This window comes from Gastrolobium bilobum, unplaced genomic scaffold (assembly GCF_033153095.1).
Source record: "Gastrolobium bilobum isolate Gb01-03AN ecotype WA unplaced genomic scaffold, APGP_CSIRO_Gbil_v1 utg4067, whole genome shotgun sequence".
NCBI lineage: Eukaryota > Viridiplantae > Streptophyta > Magnoliopsida > Fabales > Fabaceae > Gastrolobium > Gastrolobium bilobum.
In genome coordinates, this window is record NW_026896031.1 from 125,416 (window position 1) to 140,484 (window position 15,069).

The window sequence follows — 15,069 nt, forward strand, 5'->3', positions numbered from 1 at the left end:
TTTCGCTCACCACTTGTACTCAAAAGTCACGAGCCTCTCGCGCCACTCACGTGCAAAACGAGAACTGCTTTCCGTCCTCACCTTCGCCGTCGCCGTCGTCGCTCTTCTTCTCCTCCTCAACTCAAATATTCGCAATATGCTGCTGTAAAACAGTTCAAATGTAAACCATGTATAATTATAATAGGAAATCAAAATGCGTTATACTTTGTCTGAATCCGAAAATAAACCACTTCAGGAAAATAAACGCCGATTGAGCACCTGAAAACCGCTTTGCGTCCAGTAGGACGTACGGTTCCAAACGCGATTTAATTTCTCGTTGCGGAACTGAAGAGGAAGCGTAATACACTAAAACTAAAAACGAAACACACTGATTTCAGGATTCGAAGGCTATGGAGATTTAGAAGGAAGAGAAACAGGTGCAAGTGAATGAGAGAGAGAGGGAGTTGTAGCCTTGTAGGTGGTGGGAAATGGAAATAATTATTGGACGATATGATTTTGAACTATTACACTATTTAATATCAGATTTGAAATACTCAATAATATTAACTCTACAACTTATATATTAACAGAATTATATTATTAATATATCTGACAATAATATTCAGTATTGTGAAGAATGCCGGTGGCATGGGTGCACACTCTCCCTATTGAGGCGACACGTAAATTTGATGACCAAACATTTCAAGACACGCAAGGACTAAGCTGCAAACTGCGCATGGGTATAAAGTCGTACGACTCTGGAACCGCATGTTTCTCTTTACTGGTGTAAATAGGTTAGATTAGGTTAAGCTTTAACTTAAATAGGTCAACTCAAGCGTATGTAAAAAATATTTGGTCTGTCCTATTAGTTTGTGTAGCTCCAAATTACAAATTTGGCTTGACCTATATCTAAAAAATAAAAAACCTTGACCTAGGTCAATTAGCCTGTTTAAGTTTATTAAACATTCAACAATTAAAAAAATAATTAAAATAATATAATTTTATTATTCAAATTTATTAAAATAATAATTTTATTTATTTTATTTAAAATTATAATATAAGCCGATCGTAGACTTATAAATTCTATCTATGATGCACGGACACGGACACGGGACACGACACGACACGACACGCCGACAAATTAATTCTAAAAAATGTTATATTTAGACACGTTGGGACACGTTTTGATATTAAATAAAATTCTAAAGCAATCATTACAATAGGTATGGTATGTTTAAAAAATAATTAAAATTCATATGAAAAAATATAGCAAAAAAAATAAAATAATAAAATCAAAAACACATTTTTATCAAAGTATACCGTGCAAGAAAATTAATGAATTTATTCTTCAAATAATAGGATATTCTTATTATAGAAAATCTTGTAAATATTAACGTGAGATTGATATAACAAAAATGAGTAGAAATAGTTATCCGAGAAATTAGTAGAAAACACAGAAGAAAAAAATATGAATAGATACAATTCAGAATCTGAGTTGTAGGACACTAATTGGCTGCACAAATACACTAACCCAAGTTCTCGCATATGCCGAATATTCATTCGCTCACTGTTCTTCCAACTCCCAAACGCAGGTGAATATGCAAAGTGCCAAAAATCTAAAGAGAAAAGTGAATTCAAATTAAAAAGAAAAAAAAAAGAACAAAATTCGAGAATGGGAAGTGGAAGTAGAGTTCTGCTTTCACACTTCTCAACACCATCTCTATCTTTCACTCAACTCAGATTCAAATCTGTTGCACTTTCACCTCACTCACCAGCTAGGGCTTTTCGCATGGCCTCATCCTCACCGTCGTCATCGGTTAGCACCACTCCTCACGTTCCTGACAACATGCTTGTCTTTTCCTTGGTGACCTCCTTCTTTTTACTTTCCTCCACCGCCAACGAAGAAGAAAGCCTCAGCGTGAGAGAGGATCGGAGGAGAATAGGGTTCAGATTTTCTGATTTTTATTAAATATTTTGTATTTTTTTAATTGTAATTTTTTTTTTTACAAAAAAAATGCAAAACGTGTCCCAAAACGTGTCCATTTAGGTTGATCGCGTGTCGGATACGGTCAAATTCGCGTGTCCCACTAGTCAACGTGTCCTAAAAAGTCAACTACGTGTCAGACGCGTGTCCAAACGTGTCCGAACGTGTCTATGTCGGACACGTGTGTCGGACACGCATTTTTCCCCTAAAAGACGTGTCCGTGTTTAACAGAATTCTATATGTATCAAAAAGCCTACGAACCTATCGCGCACTATCGAACCTCGAGACATGAGACATATAAGGAAACCCTCCACCCAAAGGAAGTTATTTGCAAAACGATTATTTAGTTATTTTTTATTTTTTTTATCCTGGTTGGGTTAAAAACTCCAAAATAGACTAAGGTGGTGTTTGGTTGGGAGCCTTTCAGCGGATATCTATCTTTCTCAAGTATGACTTTTAGAAACATCATGTTTGACTATCTTTCACCAAAAACCCATCTATCTAATTTGTATGGATTTATAAGAAACATAGATATCCGCACTGTTTATAAACCCAGTTTGAAGGTGAGATTTTTCGGAAAACCGGTTATCTGGCTTTTAATGCACTGTTGATTTCATAAAGTTACCTAATTTTTCCAGTAAAGTTTTTCCTCACCAAACAACTTTTTTTTACATTTTTCTATCTATCTCTCTTTATCTATCTTTCCAATCATTTCTCTATCTATCTCGTTTCCCTACTATTCCAAAAACTTTTCCTGAACCAAACGCCCCCTAAGTGAAAACAACATGAGTTCTATCAAAATCATCGGAATCAGTTAAATACAAAAGATTTATATCAGGGGAACGGGCCACAAAAGAGCAAAAATCTGCTTGATTCATATTGACCAAAGGAAGGTTTGAGTGTCAATTTGCATAACAGTTTCCTTCTCTATACGTGTGTTGTATCTTAACTATCCAATCTTTGTCCATCCATGCATGTATGCGAGAAACAAGATGAGACTCACAGGCTGGTTCATCCCTTGTGGTGAGCCACGTAAATGCTGTTTTAGAGTCACTTTCAATAATTACTCTTCTCCAACCATATTCCCAAGCCATTTATATTCCCTTCAATATTTTCTATAATTATGCTACTATGGCACTACAATGGCCAATTCTATAGCAGAAACCATTGAGTCATTTTCCCACACAGTCCCTTATCACTCCCCCACAAGTCGTAGCCAATCTCGGATTATTTTTGGCAGCAGCATAAGTGTTTACTTTTATCCATCCCTCATCCGAAAATTTTCAAGAAACCGAAATCTCCTTTATACCCCCATCAAAATCACCATACTTAAGACTTGTAACAGCATCCCAGATTTCTCTCTATTGACTTAAAACCAAATTACAGTCATATGCAAAGCGATTAAGTACCAACCTTTTACTTACAAAAAAACAAACTAATAACCTTTTAAAAACGATTTATCATTTAACCTATCACACGAAATAAAAGTTATGTTGTGATGGAGCTTCTTCTAGTGGCATAAAAAAGCTAGTTGTGGTGGTATATTAAGAGATCACAATGGATCCTTTTTGGGAAGCTTCTATTGTAATTTAGGTTCCTGCAACCCTCTTGATGCAGAATTATGGGGATTACTGAAAGGTTTGGAACTGCTTTGGGGAACATGATTAAAAAGAATAGAGCTAGAATGTGATTCTAGCCAAGTCATCCAGATGTTAAAGGAGCAGCATGAAGATCCTAGGGACTCTCAAGTCACTAGCAGATTGAGATTATGGTTAAAAGCAGATTGGACTATTCATCTTGTTCATACCAAGAGAGAAAACAACAAATGTGCTCATTGGTTAGCTAAAGCTGGGCAGACTAATAATCTCCATTTCAAGATTTTTAAAGATCCTCCTCCTCAGTTGATGGAACTTATAGTTGCTGATGCTAGAAATATGTTTAGCTGGTTAGTTTCTGATTTGTAATTTCTTTATGTTTCTGGGGCTTAGCCCCTCTTTATTTACAAAAAAAAGAAAAGAAATAAAAGTTATGTGTTTATTTTGTTTTTTGTCAAAAAAAAAATTATATCACATTCACATACAAATAAATGGATTTCACTAATTTTTTCTCTTTTCTTTATAATAGGATCCACTCATTTTTATGTGAGTGTAAAAATAAAATTCTACAGCAAAAATTGAAATATTTTTTCCAAAATATATATATAATAATTTTAAAATTATGTTGTATTGAGAATATTTTGATAAAATTCAAATAACAAATAAAGAAATAAATAAAATTCTTAAAATATTATTTATTAATTTTCTCAATTCCCAAAAATCCAAAATGACATAGTTTTGGGATTGCTAGTTAATCGGAGAATTTACTTTATTTTTTAAAATGAGTTTGTATTTTTTTTCCGGTAAACAAATGAATTTGTATTTAAAATAAGTAAAAATATTTTTTTTTAATTTTGTTGAATTTCAAATTATATTTTATTTGATTACATTAAAAATAACTAGCTTTTATTTATATATTTAAAATTATTTATTAAAATAAATACATAATAAATACATTATTTTAAGGGGGGAATGTTTTATGCGTGTTTCCTTATGTTAATTGACTATATTCGAACCCCAAAATAAATAGACTGAAAAACATTGACCTTTTTTTTGTATACAAAGGTAAAAGACAAAAAGAGAAGCCCAAAAAACACAAAGACCTAATGAATATGACTCCATGAGTATGAGACCGCTCATCTCCATTTTTGGCACCATATTTCCCCAAGAAATCAGCACAGATGTCACCCTGTCTTATTGTACGAGTTAGATGAATTTCTTCCCTGAACAAATCACTGCATTTTGAATTAATAAGACTCTAAATCTCTTGCTTTTTTTTCTCTCTCTTTTTCGGTAACAGCATGTGATGCTTGTTGTGAGTTTTGACTTTATATTGATGTAATGAACGTTGTAAAGGCCGTTTGCTTAGGAATTTTGGGTTGGAGCGTTCATTAATTTCCTTCTTTTTGGACCTCTTTCACTTGGAATGCGTGATTCTATCCAAATCTTAATTTAATTAAACATTTCTTTTATCATCTTCACTAATAAAGTACTTGTTCATACATAGATTTTGTTTCCCTTTTTCTCAAGTCTGCATCATTATTTTTTGGATAACTAAAGTTTGCCTTATTGTTCTATAAGATTGGTATCAGAATGAGTTGAACTCCGACTAGCCAGATATTTTACTAAGAGACAGGTTGAGTATTTTAATCCTAAGATACACGTTAGGAAAATATATCAATGTTGAACTTCATATTTTACTAAATAATTTTGGATTATTCAAATATAATAAATCTGAAAAGAGCTATAAACTCAAAACCTTATAAATTGGTAAATGGAGACCGGATAATTCAATTTTCATATAAAAATTCGAACTACGCACATGAAGAAAGTGTCTTGTAGAGACAAGAGGAGCATGCTCCCGAGGATATTCTATGTAAAGAAAACAATACATATCTATATAAGAAAAAATGTTTGTTGTTTTAAATAATATAACTTATATTATTTTACTCTCATGAAGAAGTGTGACCCACATCTTTATTTTTTTGTTCACTCTCTCTTCTTTTATCTATATTTTTCTCTCATTTAAAATGACACAACTTTACATTATTTAAAATGACACATGCTTTTTCCATATCTATATTTAAAGAAGGAAGAAAAATAGATCTGGATCCTCTAGTATAAAAAAAATAATATAACATAGTTATATGAAAAATTATAATCATACAGAGATACATCAATGGTAATAAAAGAAAAGAAAAAATAATTAAAATAATTAATTATAAAATCATAATAATTAATTATTGTATGATTATAATCTTCAGATAATGATGTCATATTTTTTGATGAGAGGATTCCAAGTAGAATAGATCTTGATCCCAATCACTCTTTTTCTGAAAATTGAACGATCGAGAAGCATACTTTCATATAAAATTGTTCCGATCGTACCCGCTCCTCGAAAATGAAAGCCAATCAAAATAGTTTTGTTTAATGGGAATCGGTTGCTTAAAAAAACATATCACTTCAGTGATAACAACTGCATAATTATACTTACAGCGCAAGAGATATGGAAATTTTAGAATTAGATTGCATTGTCTCCTATTGTTGTATTTTTTTTTATAAAAATAAGATTGCATATTAAAAAAAAATGAAAAGTGTTTTCTGTGTTGGTTCAAAGTTGGAACCTACGCACGCCGTTGAAAAACACTAATTATTCCACAAGCTTAAGTTTCAGCACCTCTAACTCCTTCGGCGTGAACTGCGATGTCGGTGTGTCGGTTAAGCAAAGCAGCACCTTAGCTAGGTGCATGGGTGTGTTTCGGGACTCTTCGGACATTTGAATCTACGGCTTAACCCGCAATCTAGGCTCTGCCAGTGTAGTGTGCTTTTGTTTGAACTTTGGGGCATCTTCACTTGGGACTTGGGAGAAAGGCTTTGACACTGTATAGTTAGAGACTTGATTCTGCTTTTGTTGTGCACTTGGTTCGAAGTGGATTCTCTCCAACCTATCCTATCCCCATGCTCCTTACGTCCATTCCATGCTCATGATAAGTTGATAACATAACATAATTTATTGGGGACAATAATCAAATTGTCACTCTTTACTTAAAATATTATTAAAATGTTACGTCTCAGAAATTTTTTACTAAAGTGTCGTGTTATCAATCTTGCTATGTCACATTGCAAGTTAGGATTGGTCACGTGACAACAATTGGTTGGCCACGTAACTAACTGCCCAGTGCAGTTAGATTATGTGGCAGACAACCCTGTCACTGTCTGCCACGTGGCCTAAAATGTTGGGCTACATAGTGTTTTATGTGGCCAAAATCGTCGGACTGCATAGCTGTTTACGTGGTGGTTATTGAAACACTCAATGTATGTGTGACACGTGTCACACTGTGGTAAACCAGCTGGGCTGAGCAGCTGGTTACGTGTATATATGACACATGTCATCAGACTAAAATAATTTAATTTAATTTAAATTAAATTATGCTAATTGAAATTATTTGTAACGGTTAAAATTTTAATATAATTGAGTAGTGTTAAAGAATTAAACTAAATTAAATTAATGTTAATTATTTTAGTTTAATTCGTATTTTAATTATTTTAGAATAATTAATTAGTTATTTTTAGGGGTGTTAACTAAAATAATTTAATTTAGTTTGTGTTATGTTAAAATTTTTGTGAACAGTTACGTTACTTAATTTAATCACGGGTTGTTAATTAATATAATATATTCATGTTTGTTAATTGAAATAGTTTAATTTAATCTATATTAATTTAAATTGATCATAATGATTAATTATTTATATTATAACTGTTAATTACTTATTTTTTGGATTGTTAATTATTTTATTTTAATTAGCAATATGTTAAGTTAAATTATTTGTAAATGTTAAGTAATTAAATTTAAGAGTATTAAATTAATGTTATTTAATTTCATTTAATTTATTTTAAGTTAAATTATTTGTAACGTTTAAAAATTTTATTAATTTAGTAGTGTTAATAAATTAAACTAAATTAATGTTTGTTAATAATTTTAGTTTAATTTGGTGTATATTAATTTAAATTACTGATCGTAAAATAATGAATTAGTTATTTTTAGGGTTGTTAACTCAATTCAGGTGATGTCACGTGGCCAATCCTAATTCGTCATGTGGCCAATCCTAATTCGTCACATGGCGTAGCGAGATTGATGGCGTGACACTTTGGAGAAAAATTTCTGAAGCGTGGCATTCTGATAATATTTTAGGTAAGCAGTGACAATTTGGTCGTTGTCCCTAAACTACTGCTTGCTTTTAGTAAATAGTTTTTTTTTTATTGCTTAGTTTATTATTTCTAAAATAAAAAAAAAATTCTATTTTTGATTTTAAATTTAAAATTGAATAAAAAATGGAACGCCATTATATATCGTACTTCTCCCCGTTCATTTTTTTAGATATCAAATGGACCCAACTATTTCAATTTCGGATTTGCGAATTTCATTTTTACTACAATATTGATGTACTTTGGGTTTTTACCCTTCATCATCCCTGAAGGCATTGTGTATTTTTTCCCCTTTTTTTTGCGATTTGATAATGATGGGGATAACAGGATATGTTTTTACTCAAACCTTCTACAACCTTGTGTGCTTAAATGTATTTTATGCTTAAAAACTTATACATTTGAATGTCACCAAAAGACTGATCGAACTGAACATTTGGAAACTATTAAGTAGTTATTTTTTTATATTAAAGATTTAGTTTAGTTTGGTTTGGTTCGTATGATATTAACAACAAAAAAAAGACCTTTTCTTGATTAAATATTAATATATATATATATATATATATATATATATATATATATATATATATATATATATATTATATAAATCAAAGGTATCTTTGGGAGGCAATTTTGTTCGGGGCAAATTCAGGATTAAGGTTTTAAATCTCTATCAGAGATAATATTGAAGATGATCGAACACATATTCTCAGATCTACTTGCTCAGTTTTTATGCGCCAATTAAAGTACTATCATTTGTTATAGGGAAAAAATATCTAATGTTACTTTAGATAACTTTGTCTAATGTTCATTAAAACGAAGTCGTTTTGGAGTTGAAAAATAAAAAAATTAGAATGATAAAGACTATTATAACCCTGAAATAAATTAAAATTATAAAAATACTATGATTTCCGCCCAAAAACAACGTCATTTCGGTGAATATTAAATAAAGTTATCTAAAGTAATTTTAGAAAAAACAAACCATTTCTTATATTAATATTCTTTTTTATATGGACTGATTAGTATTATTAAGTCCCAAGGCGGCCCAACCATCAACTATGGGTCGAAGACTTGTTCATCTAATCTGGGTCCAGTCCTTTTGACTTAGTTACCGAAACTTAAAAGCCACATAATTAATTTTACGTGGAAAATTATTTTTTACTTATGTATTGACTAATTTTTTGAGTTTCCATGATCTTATATGGGAATGGGAGAGATTAATTTTTCAAGTAACCCTTGATTGAAGACGATAATCTTTTCTATATATTTTTTTATAAACATGAATCTCCGAATCAAACTTAACACTACGTGGTTAAAAATACTAAAATTTTGTATTTACAAAAACTTAAATTTCTTTAATTCAAATTTCAAAGTAACAAACCTTGGTATATGTGTCTCGCTTTTTCTTTTATTTTTTTCTCTTTATTTGTAATTTTTGTTGTTTTGTTACTTGACCGTTAGTTGCCACATGATAACTGACTTTCAGGCTAATTCTGGGAAATATTTAATGTACACCGGATATGATGGATCTTCCATCAAAAGCATGGCACCTGTATTAAAAAATAAAATTTTATTTTTTCTGTACAATTGGCACAATAGATGCTGGCTTTTAATTGGTTTGCTTCACCGCACCGAGTGCACTACAATTTATCTGTGTTCACACATTGTTGATTGTTGTACATGAAGAAAAAAAGAAAGAAAGAATACTTGTTGTTGTCTATCTCGAAAAAAAAATATAATACTTGTTGTCGGTTGATAAAGATAATAGATTAAAAACATTTTAAGTTTTAAAAATGCCTTTAATGTTTTTATAGTGAATTAGATAAATTATTTATATTTATTCTAAAAATATCGTCATTTTGGGTTGAAAAATTTAAAAAATATAATAAAAAAGACTATTATAATTTTGAAATAAATTATAATTACAAAATACCTTGATTTTTGTCCCAAAACAACATCGTTTTGGGCTCCGTATAAATAAATAATCTATTTTATTGATAAAAAAGTGGACCCTTTAAAAATACTGCAACGAGTATAAATAGGAATATTTCACATTTATAATATATATATATATATAAGGAAAAATATTTCTCCGACAACTTGAGATAAGTTGATCTCCGACCACCCTAAAATTACGTCGTTTTGTTATTTCCTTATATTAATTGATTCACGTTTGAATGAATATGATTCCTTTTTTTCTCTCTCTTCCTTTATCACCATCCATCTTTGCATTGTTGTGATTTAGTAACAGGAGATAAAATAAACGAAGATAAGTCCGTATTTATATATATATATATATATATATATATATATATATAGAGAGAGAGAGAGAGAGCGATAGGATCATTTGACACCAATGTTAAATTTAAAATTTGACAGCTCGTATGAGAGTCGTTAGATCCCTACCACACACACACACAAATATATATATGGCTTTAATGTTTCTAAAGTGAATGTAGATAAGTTATCTATAATCGCTCCCAAAACGACGTCGTTTTGGATTGAAAAATTAAAAAATATAATGAAAAAAACTACTATAACCCTGAAATAAATTATAGTTACAAAAATACCTTAATTTCTGCCTCAAAACGATGTCATTTTAGGCTCAATGTAGATAACTTATATACATTGACTGTAGAAAAAGCGAACCCTATATATATATATATATATATATATATATATATATATATATATATATATATATATATATATATATATATATATATAGGTAGGGGTGTAAATGGGCCAGGTTGGCCCGGCCCAGCCTACAGCCCGGCCTACATTAAGCCTGGCTTCCGGCTTTTCAGAAAAGTAGAATAGGCTCAGGCTTTTAAGAAAACGTTTTTAACAAATAGGCCGTAGGCCAATTTTGCCAAGCCTACCCCAAAGCCTTGTAGGTTGGCCTATTTAATTTATTAAAAATAAAATAATAAAATAATATTTATTTTACGTGACATGGCAAAGTACCAATACCAATCCTAATTTTTAGATGAATAACATTCTCTTGTAGACTTTATTTCAGCACCCAATAATTGTATTTTTCTTATGAGAAGTACTAGTGCATGCATGAATGAAGCTTTCTTTGCTCTACACAATTATTATTTTTTCTTAGTATCTACAGTGGTAGGCCTACAAGGCCTGTAGGCCATGTCGGTCTTTCTTATTTTTAAAAATAGGTCGGGCTTGACCTACAAATAAAGCCTTTAATAGGCCAGTAGCCCAGATAGGTTGCATTTTTTTGTACGTAGGCTTGGGTCAGGAAGGCCAAAGCCCAACCCATTTACACCCCTGTATATAGGGAAGGATATTGTAACAACCAAGTTGTGTTACTACCAAGTTACTACCAATCAATCTCACCGTTAGATCGATTATGTTGATACAACGATTATATTTATTTTCATCTTTGTATGCTCATGATTTTCCAACGGTTAGATCGATTATGTTGATCCAACGGTTATATTTATTTTCATCTTTGTATGGTTATGATTTCCCATATTTAAAGTGAAAGCATTAAATATGGAAAATCATAATCATACAAAGGTGAAAATAAATATAAAGTATTAAATTTAGAAAATCATGACCATAAAAAGATGGAAATAAATATAACCGTTGTATTAACATAATCGATCTAACGGTGAGATGGATTGGTAGTAACACAATTTGGTTGTTACAATATCCTTTTCCTGTATATGTGTATATATATATATATATATATATATATATATATATATATATATATATATATCGAAAGTTTTCTTTTTTATGTTACTGGATAAAAATTATCTCATATAAAAAAAATAACTATGTATTATGGGTAGTATATAATTATAATATTAAAGTTGCTTTATATTTCTCTCTTCTCGGACATTGTCAGCTGATGTGGCAGAAAAAAAGTAAAAAATTTTACCATTATAACTATTTACTGTCTGTAATACATAATAATAATTTTTTTGTAGGGGATAATTTTGTTCAACAATATAAGAAAAAGAGAAAGGTTATACTTACAACCATTTTTTTTACAACCTCTTACAATCATATCTTAACACCGTTGATTTTCGTCAATCAACGGTTATGATTTTTGCAAATTAAACTCATTATTTAATTATTAATTCAAAATAAATGATAACCGTTGATTGGCGAAAATCAACGATATTAAGATATGGTTATAAAAGGTTGTAAGTATAACCCTCCTCTTAAAAAATCAATTCTATATATATATATATATATAACAAAATGAATATATGGTACTTATTTCAAATTAAAATTAGGAAAAAATACTTCTTCTGTAAAAGGAGAAGTCACTTCTTATACCAATGAGAGCTCCAACACTATGCCTCACTTTTTAAAAAATAAAATAAAAGATAACCCCACTTTTAATTCTCTGAATCTCAAAAGTGTAAAGCCTTAAAATTAAGAGTTTGGTGTTTGTCATTTTAAATGATATAAGATATGTTATTTTAAGAGAGAAATAGACACAAAGAATAAAAATCATGGTAGATAAAATGGATGTTTTTTAATTTAAATTTTAAATAAAAAATATTTTTCTTTGTGTATATCTCTCTCTTAAAATAACATAACTTTGTGTCATTTAAAATAACAAATACTCTTCCCTAAATTAATAGCCAAATTTACAAAGCTTACGTTGTCACACATATTGACTGATAGATGCAGTCCGCAATAAACTGAGGCTTATCCGATGTTAAGAAATGACGAGGTGTTGGTAATGACTCGTTGGCCTTAATCAATTATTTTTATTTGTAAATCATGCCATTGTCCTAATGTTAGTTACGGAGTTGCTGACTCTTAAACAATATCAATCATTGGAAGAGTTGCAATTAAACACTGAATTGATATGTAAATAATTGTATGTGGTTTCTCTCTCTTTTTTCTTTTTTGGTGACATATGAATGAGGTTTCTTATCGATGATGCGGTGTGAGTTGTGTACGATTTGTTATTTTCAACGCTAAATCTAAAATAAAGCGAGATTGAGACAAGGATACTGCTTGACTGGTAGGTTATTATAATTCAATTGATTGTAATCTTTGCAATGTTTCTTTTTTTTTTTAGTACAAAGGAAAAACAAACAAACAGAAGAGACAAACCGCGACTACATCCTACAAAGCCTTGGGCTACATATGCCCATTGCATCTCTACTTATCAAGATCCTACAGTCACGTGGGGGGTCCCTGAATATATACACGAGTATTCCATCTACAAACTCGTAAGCAAAGGAAGCCATTCAGTCATCTACCATATTGCCTTCACGAAAGGTATGTGTAACCACTACTTCCCAGTCCTTCTGGATCAGAAGCCTAATTATGTTGATGGCATGAGTCAGGGGGTGAGACTCATGACAACCATTGTTGATAGTGTTGACAGCCACGAGTGAGTCACCTTCTAACCAAACCTTCTTGATTCTTGAAGCCAGCCTTCCAAGCTTGAAGGAACCCTTCCCAGAACCCTCTTACTTCAGCAGCTAGAGAGCTAACATGACCAAGAACATTGCAAAGATTACTTTTCAGCACTCTAACCCACAAGGAGTGGCGTTGTGTTAGCAAGCCGTGCCCAAGTTTCATGATAAACGCCTGGTTCCACGTGCGCATCTTCCTAATACCCAAGCCTCCTCTGTTCCTACTTTTGCAGATGTTTTCCCAGGCGGTCCCATGAATTTTCCTACTATCTTGTGAAGAACCCCAGATAAAGTCTTTAATCCTCCTTTCCACCTATAAACACGTTTTTACATGGAAGATACAAGTCTGCATTGAGTAAGAAGGAATGATTGATAAAACGGATTGAGCCAAAACTGTACGACCAGCCAAGGAGAGGGTAGCTTTCTTCCAACCATTAGTCGATTCTCTTGAGGATGTAGTCGAATTTGGACGTCGTAATTCTGCGGTGGATCCAAGGAACACCTAAATACTTCCCCAGGTCATTGGCCCTCATGAAACCCATCTCATTAATGATCTCCTCCACTGCTCTCGAGTTATGCACATTTCTGGAAAACAAGACTCTCGTTTTCTCCTTGCTGATTCTTTGCCCAGAGGCGCTGCAAAAACAATTAAGGACCGTGGAGATAACCCTCACTTGCTCCAATGAAGCTTCTGAAAAAAGAAGTACAGTTATAATTCTTGTAGAATTTAAATATTAATAAGAAATTGAATGTTGAGAGGTGGAATAAAATAAGATGTTTTGGGAATGCGTGAGAAAAAGTCTCACATTGAATAAACAAAATATGCAATATTATTAAATCTGAATCAGTCGTCGATTCGATTAAAGTATTGAATTAGTGGGTAACAATTCAATTAGTCAGTCAACAGTTGAAATGCATGACTCGATTAGATGTATATAAATTTAATTTATACTCAATTTCTTCACAATACCTTCTATATTCTATAACAAAATTTATAATTATTTTTATCCAAAATTACTGTTTTATTTAGAAACTGCAAAATATGAAATCAATTAATTTTACAAAATGGTGCTTACCAAAAAAAAATTACAAAATGGTCAAGATATATAATAATTATAAAATAATAAGCATGGAACCTAAACTATTTCTTGAAATTAGTTGTAATCATTCTCTTATTTTTTAAAAGGCTTAAAAAATATATTTGTTGGTACTAAAAATTTGTACATTTAGATTTATTTAATATTGATTTTATTATAAATAGTTTTAAGTTTTAAATGTAATTTAAAAGTTAGTAATGCTTCATATTTAATGTGCTTTCGATATTGGATTGTATTATATACACTTTTAAATTTTAACTTAGGAGATAAACTAAAATTTTTGTTTTAAATTAAAATGATATCTAGAAAAATTTTGTTATTAATAATGATGAATATTAATGAAACCAACATATTATTGTGAAAAATTAATTAATAAAAATAAAACTACATACATATAGATAAAAAAAATGGTATACGAAGAAAATGTGAAAATGTAAATATAATTTTGAAATTATTAAAAAACTTTTTAAGAAAAAACTCTTTCGGTTTCCAATACAAAGTAATTCTATTAAAAATCTTAGGGGTTGTCTGCCACGTATATCTAACTGCACTGCACAGTTAGTTACGTGGCCAACTAGTGCTGTCATGTGGCCAATCTTAACTCGTCACATGGCGTAGCGAGATTGATGACGTGACACTTTGGTAAAAAAATTATGGGGCGTGGCATTCTGGTAATATTTTAAGTAAACAGTAGAAATTTGGTAGTTGTCCCTTAAAAGACTATTCATAATTGGAGAGACTTTAAAGACTTTTTTAAAAGATTTTTTTTACAATCAAGATTTCATAAGATTGAATTTCAA